Source organism: Lepidochelys olivacea, assembly GCF_965140295.1.
Source record: "Lepidochelys olivacea isolate rLepOli2 genome assembly, chromosome: 1".
Classification (NCBI taxonomy): Eukaryota; Metazoa; Chordata; order Testudines; family Cheloniidae; genus Lepidochelys; species Lepidochelys olivacea.
In genome coordinates, this window is record NC_140411.1 from 159,242,420 (window position 1) to 159,265,078 (window position 22,659).

Sequence of the window (22,659 nt, forward strand, 5' to 3'; positions counted from 1 at the left end):
TAAAAGTTATCTAGAGCAGTTGCTCTCAACCTTTCCAGATTACTGTGCCCCTTTCAGGAGCCTGATTTGTCTTGTGTACCCCAAAGTTTCACCTCACTTAAAAACTACTTGCTTACAAAATCAGACATAAAAATACAGAAGTATCACAGCACACTAGTACTGACAAATTGCTTACTTTCTCCTTTATACCACAGATTTATAAAATAAATTGACTGGAATATAAATATTGTACGAACATTTCAGTGTATAGCATATATAAAGCAGTATAAACAACTCATTGTCTGTATGACATTTTAGTTTGGACTGATGTCGATAGTGCTGTTTAGGTAGCCTGTTGTAAAACTAGGCTGTTATCTAGCTGAGTTGATGTACCCCCAGGGCTACGCATACCCCTGGTTGAGAACCGCTGATCTAGAGGAGTACCTGTTTCTTCAGTTCTCTCATCCCCTACCCAGAGGCTCCAGCTGTTCAGTGTCTCCCCACTGAGGTTCCAGCTTCGTCCTATGTAAAAAAGAAATGTCCCATTATTATCATATATTTATTTATCCAATGCATTATGGTAGAACCTACAGATCCCAACCCAGATCATGGCCCCATAAGTACTGGGTGCTGTACGTACACTTAAGAGGAAATGGTGCCTGCCCCAAAAGGCTTGTAATCTACCCAGATGAGACAGCTCATACTTTATCACTACTCCCAGTCTCAGTGCTTTGGGTTCCACGGTTAAGGAGGATGCCACATGTGACTGCACTGTTTATATGTCCCTCGATGAGGCTTTGACACTTAATGCTCTGAAAAAAGAATGCAAGTATGAAATGCTGTCCCATGTGACTCGTGTCTGCTTCTTAGGGCATCTTGAGTAATGCAGTTCAGAAAATGGGATTGTATCGTGTGCAGCTGCTTACCCATATAACAGGCTCTTACAAGTAAACACGGGTCATACTGTAGTTATTCCAATCTTTTTTTTTTTTTTTAAGCCTCAGAGGGCCTGGTCCAATGCCCATTGACTTCAATGGACTTTAGAACAGGGCGCTAAATGTTAGTGTTAGACTAGATTCTACACTCATTGTATCCCATTCTTGCCATCCCTTTTGTGGTGGAAGGCACTTCCTGAAGAGGTGAAGCCACCACTTTAAAATCTACAGGCCCTGGAAATAATTTCGCTTCTCTGATTCACTGCAATAAGAAGGCAGACTCACGTCAGACAGATAATACAGGCAGATTTTATGAATATTGTAAGCTCTCGTTCTTGCTATCTAATATAATTCCTAATCTGCAGGCAATGAAAAATTGGTTGCCTCAGAATCTAGGTACATACAGTACTGTATCTGTTAACAGTTGAAAAGAAACTGATGACCTTCACTGAAAAGATACAGGCAAATTCCTGTACCTTGGTCACTTTTAGAGGAGCTTATTTTTTGCCTTATGTGTAGGTGGATGCATTTAAAGTATTACAGCAGACAGACTCTAGCCCCTAGATTGTTTGTTTATAAAGCACCAGTCCTATGAGAATCTCTCTTATATACATCCCAAGGACGCCAAGCTGCAAAAGGCTCTACTCATACCACTTGCAAAGCAACCCAGCAGCCCCAATAATCGCAAAATTAAGCCTAATGATCATTTGAGAAACAACAGAAAATCAGACCCCTGTAGCCTCTCTTCTGGAACAATGATGACTCAGAATAAAATCTGAACTTTAAAATAATCTGTCCCTGCAACACACAGGTGGAGAGGGGGAAAGCAGTCACTTGACTGGAAGACTGTTCCTCTGTTTCAGTGGAAAAAGGGATTTAAGAGCATTTGACATTTAGCTGGGGAAGGGGTCATGACTTTCCCTCACTGAACCAAAGAAACGTAAAGTGATATGAATTGTTTTCATATTGCAGCCTAGGGTCATTTCTTGGACCTGGCTTTTTACTATTGGCCGTCGTAGATCAGTGGGGACCTCACAGGAAGGTTGTGGAAAGAAGAAAGGAGCTCAGGGAGAAGAGAGCATTCCATATCATTCTGCAGCAAATCCTCTTGCTGATAAAGGAGCAGCAATGACATGTACGGAAGGGAATCCTATAAACTGAATTGACACTAGAATTTTGGGGGGAATTCTCCTACCATCACTGGCACAGCTCCAGTGCATTGCTAGGATAGACAGGTCATAGGCACCTTGTCTTCTAGATCTTCTCAGATCAGGGCTAGATGGCACCACAGTTAAAACATTGGCAGCCCACCTACGCTTACACTCCCATCATTGCTGTCACTGGTGGAGCTGCAACAATGATCATGCAACAAACAGTGGGAGACTTCCCCAAAAATGCTAGCGTAGATAAGGCTAGTCCATCTTTCTTCGTTGGACAGATAGAATGGCCATGAGATGAGGCAATGAGGGCTTGGGAAGAGTGGGAATATAGCTTCACCTCACTGTCAGAGACCTGGAAGGTCCATTATGACCTCTGCCCCCAAAACGAGGTGGTATGAAGAACACTCATGAAGGTCTACCACAGTAATAATTGAATGCTGCTAATGCTCTGAAAGTAGAGTATATGATGCTTGTGAATTACTTGAGACTTACAACACCTGTGTGGGAGACCAGGGCAGGTAATTCCATTTGTAAACAAAGCAATAACAATAGATTGTATTGCTACACTGTCTTCCACCCCTGTGCTTTCCTTTACTTGGCAAAGACCCCAATCCTGCAGGGAGCTCCATGTAGAGTGCCCCCTGTGCTTAGGCAGAGCTCTGGCAGGATCAAAGCCATCGTTTGCACCATCCTAAAGATGGTCCATTGTTTATATGAATTTGGAATAGGGGCCTTCCACAAATGTTACCTACAAATCTTTAGGAGAATCCAAACTCCCAGACTGTGAAAGCCCCACGCTTGCAAGCACACACAGGCTTAACTTTCCTCACACAGGGAGTCCCACTGAAGTCAGACTACTCATGTCCATAAATTCAATCCTGTGTGAGTGTCCCTAGCCTCAGAGACTTAAAGATTACAGAGGTTAGGTTCAAAAAGTTCACTGTGGGACCAGCAGTGGTTTAGAAATGCCAGGTATCATTATTTTTATTAACAATTAGAAGGGTTATCTTCAGGATTAGACTCCCACTCTCAGTACCAGGCACTGCACTGTGTGAGCGGGTGGTAACAGGAAACATTCCCACTTCAGTCCACTCAGGTATTTTGTTTAACTTGATTAATGTATTTGATTGACCTGCTGGGAAAGCATGTCCCTTACAATCATCCTTTATACTTTGTTTGTCTCCACTCCCCACCCACTATTCATGTTTTTCTGGAACTCCTCCACTCAATCACTATCTGCTTTTCCTGGTCAGGTCAAAATGTTAACCTGATACGTTTCTGTTAAGCCACCTTATCTATGTAACAGCAGCCCAGTGCATCTTGAAAACAGAGGTCAAGCAATGTGTTCAGTCACAAACACATTAGCCATCCCTGGATTTTTCATCTTCAGTCCCTTTGTCTAGAGGTTGGCTACGCATTTGATTGGCGATGTCCAGAGAGAGAGAGTTCAGTGATTTAGCAGCTACTTGAGACAACATATGCTTGAGAACAGCACTTAATACGCTTACAAGATTAAGCCTAGACTCAGAGAATGCGGACACAGCATTGGACAGGGCAGCGAAGGAGGGGAAACACTGATAACTCCTTCATCATCCAGCCCATTGTCCTGGGCTTTTCAGCATCTTACCCTGAACCATTCCAGCCCAGGGGGATGCTGCTTTGGATTATTTTTTTTTTAAATAAAGAGAAGACAAAGGACATGGGGGGGGGGGAATCCAACCCCCAAAGGCAGTGCCGCATGAGCAGTTGGTTAAAAGCAGGAGATTGCAGGCTGCAGCTCTTATTCTCCCTGCGTCAGTGCTCCCCTTAACAAGCTCTCACCATGACGCCAGGAGCAGCCTGGCAAATGTCAGCTCCTCACTCATTGTAAGAAGGGGCGGGGGAGGGAGGAGAGGAGACAGTGGCTGGGCATTGCTAGCCTGCCTGAAGCAATCTCCTCTGAATAATCAATAAGGAGAGAATCAATCCCACCTGCAGATGCAGGCACAAAGCTACTCCGGGCGTGCGTGGACTTGGAAAAGCAGAAATGGGAAGGATTTGGGTTTCCTGTTTTCTTCTCTTCTCCTCTGTTTCTCTCCCCTCCCCCCCAACCTCCTTCTTCCTGTCACTTTTGCCCTCCTCGCTTATCTCCCTGTAAAGCTCAGAATTCTGTACGAAGCCCCTGCAGCCCGGGGACAGTGCCGTTCTGTGCAGTGAGCAGCACCTAGCGCAGTGTGGGTGCCGCTGTGGCCCTGTGCTCCAGTGGCAGTCGATTCTGAAATCAGTTGTTAATACGTGTCTCCTAAACTGGAAGCCTGGGAGGCAGAAAGGGCTGCATGACGCGCTCCCTTGGGGGAGAGGAGGGCAGCAGCTGCCATCTGAGACACCTCAGTCCTGTCAGAGCACAACTCTTCTCTGAGTCCTGCATGAGTTAGGTGCTGCAGGGCAGGAGGCGGCCCTTGCTCTGCAGGGCTCCTTAGCCAAGGAAGAACTGAATTCTCTTCTGAATGTAAAATAAGACAGGAGATCTACATTACACACTTCACCTCTCTACAAAAGAAAAAGGACTATAAGCTGTCTAAAATCCTACCTGCCACATGGGGCCACAACAGTGGTACTCATAACTCACCCAGCAATATCGTCAATCTATCCAGCTACACACACAGCCCGGCAGAGGAGTCTGTCCTATCTCGGGGACTCTCTGTTTGCCCCATCCCCCTCACAAACATGATACAGTTCTGCGGTGATCTTGAAGCCTACTTTTGCCATCTCCGACTCAAAGAATACTTTCAAGATAACACTGAACAGCACACTGATACAGATACCCTCCCACCAACAGCACAAGAAGAACTCCACATGGACTCCTCCTGAGGGTTGAATAATGACAGTCTGGACCTATACATAGGATGCTTCTGCCGATATTCACAGGCAGAAATTGTGGAAAAACAACATCACTTGCCTCATAACCTAAGTCGTGCAGAACACAATGCCATCCACAGCCTCAGAAACAACCCTGACATTACAATCAAAAAGAAAAGGAGTACTTGTGGCACCTTAGAGACTAACAAATTTATCTGAGCATAAACTTTTGTGAGCTACAGCTCACTTCATTTGAGCTGTAGCTCACGAAAGCTTATGCTCAGATAAATTTGTTAGTCTCTAAGGTGCCACAAGTACTCCTTTTCTTTTTGCGATTACAATCAAAGAGGCTGATAAAGGAGGTGCTGTTGTCATCTTGAACAGGTCTGACTACCAAAAGGAGGCTGCCAGACAACTCTCCAATACCAAATTCTACAGGCCATTTTCCTCAGATCCCACTGAGGAATACACTAAGAAACTGCATCATCTACTCAGGACACTCCCTACACTAATACAGGAACAAATCAACATACCCTTAGAGCCCCGACCGGGGTTATTCTATCTACTACCCAACATCCACAAACCCGGAAATCCTGGACGCCCCATCATCTTGGGCATTGGCACTCTCAGTGAAGGACTGTCCGGATATGTGGACTCTCTACTCAGACTTTATGCCACCAGCACTCCCAGCTATCTCCGTGACACCACTGATTTCCTGAGAAAACTACAACGTATTGGTGATCTTCCAGAAAACACCATCCTAGCCACCATGGATGTAGAGGCTCTCTACACAAACATCCCACACACAGATGGAATACAAGCTGTCAGGAACAGTATCCCTGATGATGCCACAGCACAACTAGTTGCTGAGTTCTATGACTTTATCCTCACGCACAATTATTTCAAATTTGGTGACAATATATACCTCCAGACCAGTGGCACTGCTATGGGCACCTGCATGGCCCCAAAATATGCCAACATTTTTATGGCTGATGTGGAACAATGCTTCCTCAGCTCTCGTCCACTCACGCCCCTTGTCTATCTAAGCTACATTGATGACATCTTCATCATCTGGACCCATGGCAAGGAAACCCGGGAAGACTTCCACCACAATTTCAACAGCTTCCACCTCACCATCAACCTCAGCCTGGACCAATCTACACGGGAGGTCCACTTCCTAGACACCATGGTGCAAATAAGTGATGGTCACATTAACATCACCCTATACTGAAAACCCACCGACTGCTATGCCTACCTTCATGCCTCCAGCTTCCATCCCGGACACACCCCACGATCCATTGTCTACAGCCAAGCACTGAGGTACAACCGCATTTGCTCCAACCCCTCAGACAGAGACCAACACCTACAAGATCTTCACCAAGCAGTCTCAAAACTACGATACCCGCATGAGGAAATAAGGAAACAGATCAACCGAGCCAGACATGTACCCAGAAGCCTCCTGCTGCGAGACAAGCCCAAGAAAGAAACCAACAGAACTCCATCACATACAGTCCTCAGCTAAAACCTCTCCAACGCATCATCAGTGATCTACAATCCATCCTGGACAACGATCCGTCACTTTCACAGGCCTTGGGAGGCAGGCCAGTCCTCGCCCACAGACAACCTGCCAACCTGAAGCATATTCTCATCAGCAACGACACACCGCACCATAGTAACTCTAACTCAGGAACCAATCCATGCAACAAACCTCGATGCCAACTCTGCCCTCATATCTACACCAGTGACACCATCACAGGACCTACCCAGATCAGCCACACCATCACCGGTTCATTCACCTGCATGTCCACCAATGTAATATATGCCATCATGTGCCAGCAATGCTCCTCTGCTATGTACATCGGCCAAACTGGACAGTCCCTACGTAAAAGGATAAATGGACACAAATCAGATAATAGGAATGGCAATATACAAACACCTGTAGAAGAACCCTTCAATCTCGCTGGACGCACAATAGCAAATTTAAAGGTAGCCATCCTGCAGCAAAAAAAACTTCAGGACCAGACTTCAAAGAGAAACTGCTGAGCTTCAGTTCATTTGCAAATTCGACACCATCAGCTCAGGATTAACAAAGACTGTGAATGGCTAGCCAACTACAAAAGCAGTTTCTCCTCCCTTGGCTTTCACACCTCAACTGCTAGAAGAGGGCCTCATCCTCCCTGATTGAACGAACCTCGTTACCTCTAGCATGATTCTTGCTTGCATGTTTATACCTGCCTCTGGAAATTTCCACAACATGCATCCAACGAAGTGGGTAATCACCCACGAAACCTCATGCTCCAATTCGTCTGTTGTCTATAAGGTGCCACAGGACTTTTTGCCACTTTTACAGATCCAGACTAACACGGCCACCCCTCTGATACTATCTTCTGAATATAGTGTCTTAGCCCCCTGAGCTAACCTCTCCCCTGGCCATGCTGCTGAATTCCTCCCATTTTTTTACCTCCTTAGCTGGCCACACACAGTCCCTCTCCCGCACAGCTCCTCAAGTAGCAACGGGACAAGCTGAGGAGCTCGATTAAAGTGGTTCTCAAACTTCATTGTGCCGCGACCCCTTTCTGACAACAAAAATTACTACCCAACCCAAGGAGGGGGGACCAAAGCCTGAGCCCATCCGAGTTCCAAGCCCCAGCAAGTCTAATGCCAGCCCTGTCAGCCTCATTAAAACAGAGTCATGACCCACTTTGGCGTCCCAACCCACAGTTTGAGAACCCCTGAAGAAGATGGAAAAAAACCTGGCAATCTTGTGAATGTACACAGCATGCTGGGGAAAAGGTAAATTACAATTGGACTTTAGGCAGCTGATTATTAATATTAATGACAAGCCCTTTCTGAATAACAATGATAGCTAGACAATGCTTTCCAGTACCCCTGTGAATTAGGGAGATGGGTAAGCATTAATCCCATTTTAGAGAAGGGGATGCTGAGCCAGAGTTTAATGGTAAGATGTTCTAAAGCATCTCTATCCCATTTTCAAAAGCACCAAAGTCACTTAGGAGTCTGTGGGTATGTTTACACTGCAAAAACAGTGTGTCCTTAACTCAGGTTAGCTAACTCGGGTTAAAATAACAGTGAAGAATATAAGAATGGCCATACCTGGTCAGACCCAAGATCCATCTAGCCCAGTATCGTGTCTTCTGACAGTGGCCAATGCCAGGTGCCCCAGAGGGAATGAACAGAACAGGTCATCATCAAGTGATCAATCCACTGTTGCCCACTCCCAGCTTCTGGCAAACAGAGGCTAGGGACACCATCCCTGCCCATCCTGGCTAATAGCCATTGATGGACCTATCCGCTGTGAACTTATCTAGTTCTTTTTTGAATCCTGTTATAGTTTTGGCCTTCACAACATCCTCTGACAAAGAATTCCACAGGTTGACAGTGCATTGTGTGAAAAAATACTTCCTTTTGTTTGTTTTAAACCTGCTGCCTATTAATTTCATTGGGTGACCCCTAGTTCTTGTGTTATGAGAAGGAGTAAATAACACTTCCTTACTCACTGTCTCCACACCAGTCAAGATTTTATACATCGTTATATCCCCCCCCCCCTTAGTGGTCACTTTTCCAAGTTGAAAAGTCCCAATCTTATTAATCTCTCCTAATATTGCAGCTCTTCCATACCCCTAGTCATTTGTGTTGTCCTTTTCTCAACCTTTTCCAATTCCAACATATCTTTCTGGATATGGGGCAACCACATCTGCACATAGTATTCAAGGTGTGGGCGTACCATGGATTTATATAGGGGCAATATAATATTTTCTGTCTCATTATCTATCCATTTCTTAATTATTCCCAACATTCAGTTCGCTTTTTTGTCTGCCATTGCACAGTGAGTGGATGTTTTCAGAGAACGATCCACAAAGACTCCCAAGTCTCTTTCTTGAGTGGTAACAGCTAATTTAGACCCCATCATTTTATATGTATAGTTGGGATTATGTTTTCCAATGTGCATTACTTTGCATTTATCAACATTGAATTTCAACTGCCATTTTGTTGCCCAGTCACACAGTTTTGAGAGATCCTTTTGTAGCTCTGCGCAGTCTGCCTGGGACTTAACTATCTTGAATAATTTTGTATCAGAAAGGAAAAAGATATGGCAACTCACCTTTTAGCACAGGTTAGCAGCTCGAGTTAAATCTATATGGTAACCTGAGGTTGAATTTGAGGTGTGAACCTGAGTTAAATGCCAAGTTGCTGTGTCTTCACTGCTATTTTAACCCAGATGTGTAGGTTACGAAACTCTGCCTGGGGCCTCACATTTTGACTTATGCAAGGCCCCATGAAATTTAGGACCAGCCCCCACATGTAGTCATGGCCCAAAACATTACCACAGCTTGGGACAGTGGAATCTAGTAGCAGTATTGTTACAAGAGCAGGCTTAGGGCAGATTGCTATTGACTTTTGATTCTAGAAGTCACAATATGTGTTAACTATTCTACGTGTTCCCAGAGATGATGAACTGGGTGCTTTTAAGAAACTTAAAAAATAAACAGGTCAAATATGGTGTCTGCTAAAGTGTAACCTAAAGCCCACTGGCATCAATGGCTGAGTCTTTCCACTGTCTTCAGTGGGCTTTTTCAGTCAGGCCCTAAAATTTGTCAGCTTTCCTGTGCAGATGGAATGCCGTCTTTAATTCATTGAGTTCCTTCTTTCTCTACCCTTGTCTTGTACAGGAATTGCAAGGGTCTAAGATATACGCTGTAAACTGGGTGCTGCAATGCCACCGCAGGTAGGGCAGCCTGCAATGGAGGTGCTGAGGGGTAAAGCCAGTATTTCAGCCTCGACTTTGCATTTCTTTGCTTTGTTGGTTTCTGTTCATCCTTTTAATGATGCCTTCAGCCTCTTCTGTCCTGAACCATGTACACACAGGAAAACACACACCTTGGGTGCTATCATTGTATCAAGCATATGCATCCTGTCACTTCAAGTCATTTCAGTGGGTCTCTCCGAGGAAATTGCTTTTGATCAATTGGTACCCAAGTGACACATACCAACACTTATTAGTACTGGCAATAATAACAATATGAAGAAGTGTTTGCTCAACAACTGTGTTTGAGAACCTGGTACTGCACCATTAGGGGCAACTGGGTGTTTGCCATTGACTTCAATGAGAGCAGGACCAAAGCCTAAGAACTGAGATCCTGTTCCTGCAATCAGCTCCACATGCCTGGTCTATTGCACCAACATGGAGTCCCTTTGATGTGAAAGGAGTTCTGCATTAGCGTAAGTGTCCGCCAAATATATAAAGGCACTGAAATGACTGAGAAAAGTGCCCCTTTCATATCATATTTGATTTAGTCCTTCATGACATTTTGATTTAAAAAAAAATTAGCACTGTGAAAAATCAGTAAAGCCCATAATAAATGGATTAAAAACTGGTTAACTCAGTGTTTCCTAAAGGGTGGGTCCCGGCGCACCAGTGCGTCATGGGAAAGTTCTAGATGGGCCGCCATGGTCAGGGTCGGATTAACCTATCATTTATAACTTATCAGCTCAGTGCTATTCAATAACTTCAACAATGATGTGAATGAAAAAATAAAAAAAATCCTGGTAAAATTTGCTGATGGCACAAAAATTGGTGTAGTAAATAACAATGGAGCCAAGACAGTTATACAGACCAACATGGATTACTTGGTACAGTGGGCTCATTTGAACAACATATATTTTAACAGAGTTGAATACAAGCTCATACATTTAGGTGCTGAAACTGGCTTGAAGTGGTGTCCATCATATACAGGGTTTGGTTCAGTGGCTCTCAGCACCCCCACTGTACAAATTGTTCCAGCACCATTGCTGCGGGGGTGCTGCTGCACTCCCTGGCTTGAAGGAGTAATCACAACCCAAATACCTGGTTTCCACCGTCAGCATCTCCACTATAAAAATTGTTCCAGCACCACTGGGTCTCACTAACTAATGGTAGACAACCAACTGAACATGACTTTCCAATGCAGTGCTGTAGCTAAGAGGACAAACTCAGTCTTTGGATGTATAAGCAGGGGAATATCAAGCAGGAGTAGGGAGGTGTCCACACATTGAAAAGGAAGTTAAAAAATTGGAAAGGGTTCAGAAAAAAAGAAGAATGAAAAGAGGTCTGGAAAACCTGCCTTATAGTGAGCTACTTAAAATGCTCCCTCTATTTAGTTTATCCAAGGGAAGACTGAGGTTACTGGATCATGGTCCCAGAGGATGTTGATAAGGCCAAGACCATAACAGGGTTCAAAAAAGAACTAGATAAATTTATGGACGATAGGTCCATCAATGGCTATTAGCCAGGATGGGCAGGGAGGGTGTCCCTAGCCTCTGTTTGCCAGAAGCTGGGAATGAGCGACAGGAGATGGATCACTTGATGATTACCTGTTCTGTTCATTCCCTCTGAGGCACCTGGCACTGGCCACTGTCAGAAGACACGATATTGGGCTAGATGGACCTTTGGTCTGACCCAGTATGGCAGTTCTTATGGTCTACAAGTACCTATATGGGGAAGAGATTTCTGATTGTAGATAGTGTTGTAATCTATCAGAAAAGGGCATAACGACACTGAATGCTTGGAAGCTTAAGATGAACTAATTCAGACTAGAAATAAGATGCACATCTTGAACTAAGAAGGTAATTAACCATTGGATAACTTAACATGAGACCTGGTGGATTTTCCATTACTTGCAGTCTTTAAATCAAGACTATGTTCCTAAAAATTCAGCTGTTGTTCAAACAGAAGTCATGGGTTTGTTATAAATATTACTGGGTGAGGTTCTATGTCCTGTTGTGCAGGAGGTCAGATTAGATGGTCATGATAGTCCCTTCTGTCCTTAAAATCTGTGAATCTATATCAGAGCCACAGAGACTTCCTCTTACAGGCACTTCCTTAGAAAGAGAGCTCCTGTGGCATTTCTGCCCTTCAAGGAGGTTGCAATATAAGCTCCTTACTGAATTGCATCATTGGTGCTGCGCTGCTACATAGCAGAGGTTACAAACGCAGGAGATGTTCCTATAGGTAACCAAACCACAAACACTTCTGATCTCAAAGATGAGCTTTATATTGCATGGGGGAAAACCCAGCACCTATTAATAACCTAAGAACAGCCATACTGGGTCAGACCAATGGCTCATCTAGCCCAGTCTCTGACAGTAGCCAGTACCGGAGCTTCAGAGGGAGTGTATAGAACAGGTCAGCTTTGGAGAGATTATCCACCCCTAGCACTCCTCCGGAACTGGAACTTGGATTGTCAAAGGAAATCATATATAATTTTTGTATCTTTTAGACAAATTATATTTTGCAAATAAGCTCAAAAGCCCTTCTCCCAAGCTTGTTTTTAATCCTTTTATAGCAAAGAACTCTGCAGTGTATCAGGAGATGTTATCTGTCTTGGGGTATCGCAGTGAGTTAGAGAAAAAAGAAGAGGCAGGAGTATCTCCTCTCAGTTCAAACTTCCCCTATTGCCCACCCCTAAATAACATTCTCTTTATGCAAATCTCAATTTGGTGAATGAGCTGCTCAGTCAATTTGTGCACAAGCTTCCAATTTTCACTCCGTGTAATGATTGCGGCAAAAGGGAAGAATCTCTGCAAAAATACAACACCCTGGGGTCAATCTTCAGCAAGATATGCACGGATTTAGCTGTGCAACTGTCATTCACATTAATGAGAGGTTTCAGAGTAGCAGTCGTGTTAGTCTGTATCCGCAAAAAGAAAAGGAGGACTTGTGGCACCTTAGAGACTAACAAATTTATTTGAGAATAAGCTTTCATCCGATGAAGTGAGCTGTAGCTCACAAAAGCTTATGAGCAAATAAATTTGTTAGTCTCTAAGGTGCCACAAGTCCTCCTTTTCTTTTATTCACATTAATGGGAGTCATGCAGCTAAATCACTGTGCTGGAGATTCCCCTGCCCGCAGCCTCCCAGTCTAAACAAAAAATAAAACAGAGGAATGCGAACAAAAGGTTCTGTTCTCCCTCTTCATGAGGCCAAGAGAAGTCCCATTGCTGGGGAAAAAATGTCACTCACTGCTCACTAATCATTGTGGAGGGCAGCAGGGAATAGGCATTCAAGAAGCAGGGAGAAGGCCAGCAGCCCTTTGTGCATCTGTTTCTGTAAATTCTAAATTACAGCCTCCGTTGTGACACAAAGCACAAAACCCAGCTGCTTGTGGGGGGCCTGATTCCCAGCAGAGAAGAGAGTCAATTATTTACCATTTTCTAAAGGACTCCACTTTCTGCAACAGTGCTGAAATATGTGTGAAATGCTTCTGAATCTGTTAAATGTGTGGGGTGCAGAAATGTATCAGAGTCATAGGGACAGATCTCTTCTAACCGTTAGAGCAGAAGGCTGGGAGTCAGATCTCCTAAATTCTGTTATTGATTTTTGCCATTGACTTACTTGTTGTGACACTGAGCAAGTCACTTAAGCAAATATTTTCAAAAGCATCAACTAATTTTGTGACCCTCCATTTTGGGAGCTTACCTGAAGACATTTTCAGCAGGGCCGAGCACCCACAGTTCCCGTTAACTTTAACTGGTGTTTTGGATGTCTCTGAAAATCAGGCCAATGGGTGTCTCAGATTGGCCACCTAAAATTCTTGGACAGTTTTGAACATTTCTGCTGCTATTCCCCCATCTGTAAAACAAGGACAATCATACTGATCTAGGGACAAATTCTGATCCCACACCAGTGAAAGACTGGAATAATTCCACTGAAGTCAGTGGAGTTACTCCAGATTTCTTGAGATGATTGAGATGCACAGCACCATGGATGGAATTTGCTACATAAGAGAATGAGTGACTATATTTGTAATAATTGTCACTGTATAAGCCTTCCGTGTCTCTGGCAAGGGGAGCTGGAAGGAAGGGGTTACGGTTTTCAAGGAAGCCACATTCACAGTAAATCAATTGTCCTGTTGAGAAATCATCCCTGTGGAACTCAGCCAGCCTGGGGGGGATGAATAATCCACTAATTCACTCCTCTGCTCCCTTCGCAGCCCTTGCACAGAATGCAAGCAACATGGGGGAAATACATCCAGTTATTGTTAACAACATGCTATGGGTAGATCCTCAGCTAGTGTAAATCCATATAGCTCTATATGCAGATTTACACCATATGAAAATTTGATCTCCATTTCCAAGGAAACAAAGGGGGTGAGTATTAATTATACCGGGCCCAGAAACTCTTTGAAATTCATTTAGCAGACAGCAATTAACATGGAAACCTGCCTCTCTGTAGTTTGTAGCAAATTTTAAATACTTATTTTACTGCATGAACAAAACCCAGTGCTTGAAGAAGACCTTATGGGCAGAGATGTGGAGGTCCTGCACACAATAGGTTTAAATGGGTAATGAAAACCTGCTTTGCTGCTTTTAAACACTGACAGGGACGAGTCTTCATTTTTTCAGAGTGTGCGTAAGTCTCAGCGCATTTTTAGTTGGTCATTGTGAAGTTAATAATCATGTGAGGCCTGGATTCTTCTCTTACTCACACTGGTGTAAACCACTGAAATCAATTGAGCTTCCCCGGAGTAAAGCTGGTGTGAGTGAGGACTGTATTTTTCTAAAATACATTTCCTTATCTATATTGTAAATACCACAGTAAAGACTTAAACGTTTGTAAATATCATGTACTTTCCACTATTTGTATGGCTTGCTTCTTTTATTTATGTATTTATTAATTTGCAGTTTTCATCTTGAACAATGAAAGTAGACTTATTTTATTTATTTATATTCTGGTATAATATATTCAGGCCCCATTGTGCTAGGCACCGTACAAATAAGATTTGTCAGTTTCCGTGTTGCTTATAGTCAGTTTTCACTTCCGGTCAATTTTTTCACTTTCTGGTTCTCATACATTAGCATAGAGGTGCTATTTATATACCTGTGCAGAGGAGCCCACAGCCACAGTCATGTTACACACAGTGATGGGCTGCCAAGAGGTGGGGGTAGGGTTACCAACTGTCTAATCACACAAACCCAAACACCCCACCCTGCCCCTTCTCCAAGGCCCCACCCACTCCAGCTCCCCTCACTCTGTTGCTCACTCTCCCCCAACCTCATTCACTTTCGCTGGGCTGGGGCAGGGGGTTGGGGTGTGGCCTCTGGGCTAGGGCCGAGGAGTTTGGAGTGTGGGAGAGGGCTTCAGGCTGAGCCGGGTGCAGGAGGGAGTGTGGGGTGCAAGCTCAGGGCTGGGGTAGGGGGTTGGGGTGTAGGAGGGGGTTCCAGGATGGGGTTGGGGTGTAGGAGGGGGTGCGGAGTGCAGGCTCCGGCCAGACAGCGCTTACCTTGGGTGGCTCCTGCCCTGGCCCCGCACTGCTTGCAGAAGCAGCCGCCTTATCCAGCCCCTGGGGGGTGGCAGGGGGCTCTGCACGCTGCCTGCAACTGCAAGCACCGCCCCCGCAGCTCCCATTGCCTGCAGTTCCCAGCCAATGGGAGCTGCAGAGTCGGTGCTCAGGGTGTGGGCAGTGCACAGAGACCCCTGCCCCCCCCCCGGGGCTGCAGGGACGAGCGGCTCTGCTGCACCGCTGGAGTTTTAGCGCCTAAAATCATAGAATCATAGAATATCAGGGTTGGAAGGGACCCCAGAAGGTCATCTAGTCCAACCCCCTGCTCAAAGCAGGACCAATTCCCAGTTAAATAATCCCAGCCAGGGCTTTGTCAAGCCTGACCTTAAAAACCTCTAAGGAAGGAGATTCTACCACCTCCCTAGGTAACGCATTCCAGTGTTTCACCACCCTCTTAGTGAAAAAGTTTTTCCTAATATCCAATCTAAACCTCCCCCACTGCAACTTGAGACCATTACTCCTCGTTCTGTCATCTGCTACCATTGAGAACAGTCTAGAGCCATCCTCTTTGGAACCCCCTTTCAGGTAGTTGAAAGCAGCTATCAAATCCCCCCTCATTCTTCTCTTCTGCAGGCTAAACAATCCCAGCTCCCTCAGCCTCTCCTCATAACTCATGTGTTCCAGTCCCCTAATCATTTTTGTTGCCCTTCGCTGGACTCTCTCCAATTTATCCACATCCTTCTTGAAGTGTGGGGCCCAAAACTGGACACAGTACTCCAGATGAGGCCTCACCAATGTCGAATAGAGGGGAACGATCACGTCCCTCGATCTGCTCGCTATGCCCCTACTTATACATACCAAAATCTCCCGGTTTGGCTTCAGTAGCTTCTGGGAGATAGGGCCTGATTCTGGGAGACTCCCAGCGAAACCGGGAGGGTTGGCAACCCTAGGTGGGGGTGGCAAATGGGGCAATTTGCCCCTGGTCCCCATTTGAGAGGGGCCCCAAATCGACCTGGCATGCCAGTTCACAAGGCCACTCACTGAAAGTTGGCCCAGTGACCCCTCCATCACAACGGAGGGGCTGCTGGGCCAAAGCTGAGTGGTGCCATGCTAAATTAAAACAAGAATGTTTCAGTTGTGCATACCATGTGAAAAATTTCTGGGGGAGCCCCCATACTTGTCTATTCTGATCTTTATATTTTTCCTATCAGCTGAGAAGCTGGATTATGTGGGTTTCAAATATTACAGGGGAATGTTTGTGTTTTACAAACTGTGCCCAAGAGAATTAAGAACAAAAAATCATGAGAACATTTATATTGGGAGTGATTTTAAAAATACTCATATTTTAAAAAGAATCTAAATTAGGACCAAATTTGGTCAGGAAGTACCCCTTTAAAATCATTCTTTTCTGCTGTTAGACTGTGGGCTGGTGCTGCTATGGAATTATCTGCAACCTCCAGCAGTCTCACCACAGCCTTCTATCTTGAGGTGTCTGAGCAGTCACAGCACCTCCTGAGTGCCAGCAGTTGCTTAATCACAAGGATCCCATGAGGTTCCATCATGCTAAATAAGTCATCGTGCGTGCCCATGACTCATGTCACGGGTGGGCTCAACAGTGATTCAAACGTGAAGCACTGTGCCGGTTCCATCCTTACTTATATGATGACATAGTTAACAGGAGAAAACAAATTCAAAAGAAATACTCCTGAGATGGAGTGAACAATCTCTTTTCTGCCTAATTCCTCAAACTGCAACCTAAGTCGCAAACCATAGGGCAAAAGCTGTCACTCTGCAGTGGGGAACAGAAGGACTCCTCTCTGATTTCTGCCCCACAAACTTCCCCACTATCTAGCCCTAGTTATTTAGGTGGGGCACTTTGGAAAACATTTGTCTCCATATGGGGCAGGGAGGAGAGCTTTATCTGCAAAGAAAGAGTCGTTACTGCTTGTATCCGGATAAGCTTAGGAAAGGAAAAACATGCATTTGTAAAATAATAGTTTGAAACTTCTTTGCCCCAATGTCAGCAGCCCCTGTACTGTGTCATTTGCAATGACAGACATGTGTGAATGGCGCCCAGCTGTTGGTATCAATGAATCATTATGCCTAGCTGTATTCAATTGTCTGAGGTCTGTATGCTCCTGAAGTGCCCCATACAAAGATGCTAATTATCAGCTTCCCAAGAGTAATAATTGCGCCTAATGACATAGTTCTGTGAGGAAGCCAATCCCTTGTCTCTGTCAGCAGTGCAGAAGTTACAGATGGACGAACCCATAAACACTAGAAACTTGAGGCTGGTGATGGAATAATCAGCTTTGTGTGGCACGTGCGCTACTGCCAGGCTGTCCTGCTTTCTTAGCCCTTCTCACCAAATGTGCTTTTGACAAATACATTTTGCATTAGAGGGTCACAGCTAAAGGAAAATAAACAAAAGAAACAGCTTTCCTGCCCATTTTGGTTGGTAAAGAAACCTAGTTTGTTGTTTAGTTTCTGGCCTGCGCTAGAAAGCTTCCATCTCTCTGCTCATCTGGCCTGTAAGGCAGGAAACATTTTCTATCAATATTTTCTACATTCCTAGGTCTGAAACGTTAGCCAAAACGCATCGTATAATTGTTATTTCCAGAGCCAAGCAAGTAACATCACTCTGCAGCAAAGGCTAGCAGGGACCACTGATATGTAGCTGGCCTCTTTTGCAAAAAAAGAAAAAAAAAAGGCAGTAAATAGTTTCACAGAATAAGTGTGTACATATATGTGTGTGTGGTGGAGTGTATACATATATTCTTAAAATAACATACGTGGGGGTGACAGCCATGTGAGGGTGATAGCTGTCTGATAAATTGCAGAACCATGTGACAAATGAATTTCATGGGTCTAATCCTGGTCTCACTAAAGTCAAGGGAAGTTTTGTCATTGAATTCAGTGCGGCCAAGATTTCACCCCATGATTTTAAAGTCCAATATCTTGTACCATTGGAAAGGGGGAATTCCCAGCTTCTCAGTGGGACCAAGCACTCACTTCTAGCCTTTGGAGTCCTAAGTCATCACACTTAAGGCTGTTATATTTTTTATATACCTTTATTGTAGGTAGTTTATATAACCTTTTATGGCTCCCTTTAATTCTGGAACATTTGGCATTCGTGGTAACTAAGGCACCTGGCTTTACAAGCAGTTCAATCTGAAAAAATAGTCCCATTTAAAAAAAAAATTAAAACTTTCTTACAAATAGTTTTTCTGCATCATGTGTGGTATATGGAGACCATGAAATGTTATGGTATTGCATGAAGCATTGATAAGCACTTGTTTAGGATGAGCTGCCTATCTGATTAGGACTTTGCCATTTGTGAGTAATGTGCCTATGCAAAACTTAATGTAACCCTAAATCTAGTGCCTTAGTTACCATAAGTCCAACTCTACAAAGCTCAGAGAGAGAACAATTAAGACTAATAAATATAAAAACCTCCAAAACGGACCCATGTTACCCTTTCCTTCCATAGCAAAGTCACCTTCTTTTAAAGACAGCTATCATGAGCCCTTCCAGGGCTATTTCTCTGTTCTGGGGTGCTGGGTCTCCCTTTCCTAATTGTGCAATGCTCCTCTTTCTATCCAGGCTACAAGGTTTCTCTCACACTTTAAAACCAGGATATTTCTGTGTCTAGACAAGCTATCTCTGGCCCAAGACTGATTCAGGTATCTCAAAAATTCGAATAAATCCCTGGAGAGAGGAATTAGTGAGCTGGGTACAGATGAGGTAGTCAGAGATGCTTGATAAATGTATTTCCCACATGGCTCTGCAATGTTATCATATGCAAGTCACCTCCACATCTGTGGTGTGTGTATGTCTGCTCCCCTTCTCCTCCTCACTAACTATTAAGGTTGCTTATTGTACATGAAGCCAGGGAGAAGAGATTTCAGTTGATCTGCTGTGCTAAGAGTACAATGAAAACGCCTGTGTTTTGACAAGCAAACTCTGCGACAAGGAAATCATCCAAAGGAGTGATTAATAAAAACAGTCAATATTCAGACATGCGACAAGCCTTGCAGTAAAAATATAACGAGTGCGAGTCGCTTTCTTTTGTGCTACAGTCGTCACCACCATCACTTCCATAAGTGCTCCTCATCTTTTGCCAATCAGACTGAGATCCTTGGCAAGCACAGTAAGCCTGTTTTTCAAGAAGAAACTGAACTCTTGGAAAATTAACACCAATCATTCATGCCAGGTGCAGCTCTGAGTGAGGTTAGATGACACAAAATCAAAAATCCTTTAACTAGTCAAGACTCTCCTAGCATCCTCCACTGCATCTCTTTAGCACTCATAAACATAGCATATAAGCACAACCAGCTAGTAATATTGGCATGTGCTGTAGGGGTGTGTGAAGTCCTAAATAGAGTAAACAAAGACTCACTCATGTACAAACCTTACTCATGTAAATTAATTCTTAATCACAAGTAGAGCCGCATGGACTTGAGTGGGACATCAATGTGAGACCCATCAGCTTTCGCTTTCCTGATCCTTTCGTTCCACAGATAAAGCAGAGGATGAGGTCCAGGGGCCAGCAAATCATAAAATCACTGGGAGAAGGACCTTGTCTTTATTCATGCATTATATAAAGCTGAGCATACGGCCAGCTCTTAACAAATAATGAATATCAATGAGGCCGAATTGATCCAAAGTAATTAATTAGTGAAAAACAACAAAATATTTTTGTTCATATGATTTGGCCATGACTTTTCCTATCACTGTTGCACTTCCATTCATTCCTGGATTTCTGAATTTGCTTGATCTAAGCAAGAAAGGTTTTTATTTTGCTCTTGGTTCATTTTATTTCAGTAGATACCATTCTCTTGCATAATATCCTTATTTCGTAGTTTAAATTGTTCCTTTGTCATAATTCATGGAAGCTTATTCAACAGAATGAATAATCGATTTCCCTCCCCACTTCAAAATGCACGTATAATGTTATAAACTGCTGTGACTCATACCCAGATAGAGTGGAGAATAAGGCATCCTGCAGGAGTAACAGCTACTTTATTGGGTGACATATTAAAGGTAAAGTGTTTTGTTATTGATTGATAAATACACTGGACATTGTGCAACATTTGACTTTCCCCTGCTCAATATTGACTTTCATTTTCTTCTTATGATAACTGTTAAGAAATCAGTGTCTGCATTCTCTCTGAGGTGGCTTTTCTGTCAATAGACCCTGGTTCCTTTTGTCTTCTCTTCTCTCCTTTTTCACAGATTAGCTTTTCACTGAAACATAAAAGAATCTTCAACTGATGTTGGCAAAGTCAAGGTTGACAGGAAGCGAAAACAGACAGCAGGCATGACCCATACATGTTGTTGAAGACTTATTTCAGCCTGTGCCCCTTACCTCTGAGAAATAGTTTATATTATAAAAAATACAGATTTAAGAAAATGTAAATGTTATATAAAAAGTGTATCCTAATGATTATGATTATTATTTGCATCTAGCAGCCACAATCAGAGATCAGGACCTCATTGCATTAGGTGCTGTACAAACACACAACAAACAGCCCCTGCCGCAAAGAGCTTCCGCTTGAAGTAATGTAGGTATAATATCTCAATAGGTATTTGTCACGTGTTGTAAACGACCACAGCGTTGTTACTGCAGTTTTGACACAACGCGGACTAGGTGACCTATGGCCAGACACTTTGAAAATTCTCAGTTATTCGTATCCCCATATTATTATGGCCAGACTGACTCACTGCTTGCATGGCTTATTCAGTCAAGACTTAAACCAGAGCCATTTGCTAACAGCAGTTCTATCAAGGGAGCTGAAGGAAAACCTGCTACTTGTTGTTAGCCAAATCTGGGTCTGGCACCAATGGACATGGAACAGAAAGGTTCTGCAGGACTTCTGGGGAGGGTGAGGTGTGTGTGTGAAATTTTACCCCAAGGCCACAGAATGGCGGTGGAGCTGGTATACGGCTACAAATACAGCCCCTGGCTGTCAGCAGAATCTACAGCCATTGCATCCTCTTCTACTGGAGGTTCAGCTAATGGAGTGACATAGCTGTAGATCTACTGGCCACAGATCTATTGTAAGTACAAGCTGTGAACTCCTTGTGTGGGTTCCCCGCATCAAGTGTCTGCACTGTGCAGTGGAAATATAGTGATTCCATTGTCTGTTGGGCCTTCCAAATAAGTCAGGTTGGGTTGCATTTGCTCCTTAGCCAGTAGGAGCTGTGCTAAAATGGAAATAGCTCAAAGGGTATGTCTACACTGCACACCAAACTTGGGTCTGTGAGACCCAGGCTTATGGACTTGGTGTTTCCAAGCCCAGACCTGAGCATCCACACTGCATTGTAAACCTGGGTTTACAATTGCTGGACCCAGGTCTCACAGCTATGCTAACACATCCATACAGCACCACACTGACTTTCTGACTTGGGTCTGCAGCTTGAGCTTCATCCATGTTGCAAAATCACAGGGCTTGGACCTCAGTCACAGCAGGACTCTGGATGTTACCCACCCCCCTAGCAGAGTCCTGGGACCCAGGTCCTGAGTGCTTGCTGACCCAAGTCAGACTGATTTGTGTGTGGACTTACAGGGGGGCTTGGGCTGAAACCTGAGTCAGAGCCTGGCCTTAGTGTGCAGTGTAGACATACCCAAAGGTGCCTAAAAATCACAAAGGATTAAGGTTCTCAAATCTCTTTAAAGCTCCTCTAATAATGTGATGATGAATTCAGGGGTCTTCCTTTTATTCACCCTACACCAAATATTAGGATCCTAGTACGTTGCATCAAATCTATGGGCCCAATCAACAGGATTGCATGGAACCTTTGATAATCCAAAGGTCGTTTATTTTTGTGGGGCCTAAGAATTTCTGATTGGGCAATGCCAGTTGTAACGAAATAATGTAGGAAGAGCAGATCCTTTGATCCGTAGGACAATTCCTGGAGGATACATGTTCATTTAAGGGTTGATGTTGCTTTCTTTTTATCCTGTGTGAAAGCTGAATCAGAGTGAACAGTGAGCACCTCAAGAAGGTGGATGGGTGGCATCTCAGGGGAAACTGAAGAACAAACTGCTTTACAAACATCACTTTGCAGAGTATATAAATGGGAAAGGTGGTATTTAGACATGTAGTCTTGCTGAAAAGATGTATGCCTCTCAAAGAACAGAGCAATCAAGAAATTATGAACTCATTAATATCCAGTCAAGACTGGCCTTTTAAGTAACTCTGCTCCCCTCCCCTCCCCCCTGCACCAAACTGGAATTCTGTTATACGCTACTCAATACAATGATTCATATTTTGCCAGGAATATTCTCTATTACAGAACAATTTTATTTTTCAAATGCACCACTGTAAGCATTAAGAAACTAAACAAACATACAACCTTCTCTTTCAAAGGCTTAATAAGAGATCATTTTCGTGTGAAGTGCAACAAAACCAAAGCATAATTCTCTTATGTTAACTCAAGTGTGGAGTCATTTTCGTCTTTATGA